This window comes from Dipodomys ordii, unplaced genomic scaffold, assembly GCF_000151885.1.
Source record: "Dipodomys ordii isolate 6190 unplaced genomic scaffold, Dord_2.0 Scaffold8, whole genome shotgun sequence".
NCBI classification, from domain to species: Eukaryota; Metazoa; Chordata; class Mammalia; order Rodentia; family Heteromyidae; genus Dipodomys; species Dipodomys ordii.
Window position 1 is genome coordinate 29,962,924 of NW_012267224.1, and position 2,312 is coordinate 29,965,235.

The following is a 2,312-nucleotide window of genomic DNA, read 5'->3' on the forward strand; positions in this document are numbered from 1 at the left end:
CAAAGAAACAACTGCCAGACAAATAAGTGGGCTAAAGACTTAAAGAGAAACTTCTCTGTAGAGGAAATAAGACTGGCCAATAGACAAATGAAGAAATGCTCAAACTCTATAATCAATTGTATCTCTACTTTCCTTTTGTATCTACCACCTAAACAACTCCACTTTTGAAATAGGAGATGAGAAAAGAGATTGTTGATTTGAATCACATGAAAGGCAAAAATTGGACTAAATATTGTCATCATTTGTTCACACTTTCCAAGAATTTTCACTTAAATGGGAACAGATTTCAATGCATCTGCTTGAGTTTATGCTTTTACTGCAGTTGTCCAAAATTTGCCTTGTGTATGTTCTCCATAGAATTTTGAGCCATCTGTGTTTCTAGATGACCAGTTAATATCTGGTTTATTGTGTTCTAAATGTACATGTGTCTTGTTAAACATCCTCAAAGCTTTCATTTTAGATTTAGACATAGTGAAGAGATTTATTTTATGAAGAACTAAATTGGCACCATACCCTATATCCTGGGAGGTGTCTCCATGCAGCATTATGTAGAATGATTACTAATTTCTGATTATTCAATGCCAAACGTCTCCTGCTAAAGAATGAGATGACGTATCTATGTGGCTGAGGAAACTAATTTGTATAAACCACTCAAGGTTTCAATAAAACTCTTTTTTACTACACATACACAGCCATTAAAAATAAAGAGATTATAGAACAGAAGATTCCAGTGCTAGTTCTGTACAAAAAGACAGCCCATTGATCTAATGATAGCTGAAGGGTCTATGGAAAATACTAGGACTCTTGATGCCTCCTGTAGCATAAATCAAAGAGAGGACTCCAGTGATTATTTTTTTAAGGAAATCTATCCTTTATCTTTCATATAACTAGTTTTTCAGGATATATTTTAGGTCAGGCTTTTATCAAATGCCTCAAGCTGTAGGCTTTCCATCTTGTTCACAGGCCTGCTGGCGTGTGGCGAAGCACATATGTCATTTTTACTATCTACTACTAGGTTCTCTCTTGGTCTTTCCTGTACAGGACATCGCTTTCTTCCCCCAGCTCTATGGAGGGCATCATCTGTTCTAATTTCCAGGATCTGCCTGTGATGGAGAGTGGCTTATGATTCCCTCAGCTTGAAACATTTCTATCAATATGAGTCAACTCCACAGCAACGTCATCCTACTATAGTAGTCTTCAGGTCACTTTTCCTCTTCAATCACTTACTTTAGATTACTTTCAGTTAAATATTCTTTCTTTGCCCCTAAGAGACAAGTACCTTTATAAGTCTCTTCCAGGAGCTCTTCTCAAGGACTTAAGCTATCTTTTTGAAATCTATACATTGAGAGGACAGTACCCTTTTCTGCCAATTTTTTAAAATATGTTTTTTATTGTAAAAATAGTGTATAGAGGGGATATAGTTACATGAGTAAGGTAATGAGTACATTTCCTATCAAGCAGTGTTACCTCTTCCTTTGTTTTTCCCCTACTATAACCTGGCATCCCTATCACCCCAACTCCTCCCTCCCTCCCTCCCACAAATTGTAAAGTTCATTTTCAATAGTGTCTTGTACATCTCATTGTTACAGTGGGTCAACCTGTATTTCTACAGAAAATTGGGGACATAAGTTGGATCATAGAAGATGGCCATCATATTTTTAGTGGCACATAAAACAGATAGAAAGCATAATTTTCATGGGTGACATAAACTGAAACTGGTAATTCACCTAGTGCCTAAATTTTTCTAATTACTCATATGAGTGTTATTTACCTGGTGCTCTACACTCAATTTTAATTTGAAGGAAGATATAAGGAAGAACAGAATAGAAGCTCCGCAAAATTTTCAATTACACATGTGATGAGGTATTTAAATAAGAATTCCTGAGGTTCATTTCTTAAGAATTAATGGCAAGATCTATAATAATTTTGAAATGTAGCATGCTCATGTACATTTATACCGTCACAGTTTCAGAACTGAAGAACTATTTCTGCCATACATTTTCTTGCAAAAAGGAATGCATAACTCTGGTACTCCAGTCTACAAGATCTCTGGCTTTTGTATAATGTGCAATGGCATATATACACAACGGAACTCTATGCCTCCATCAGTAAGAATGACATTGCTCCATTTGTTAGGAGATGGAAAGACTTGCAAAAATTATATTAAGTGAAGTAAGCCAGGCCCAAAGAAACATAGATCCCATGGTTTCCCAACAACTAGCATATGTCTGAGTCAAGCAGAAAAGGTCAGATAAGTTGATGTTAGGGAAATGAACCCTAAGATATGTATTCAAATGTTTGTTTCTTTCATG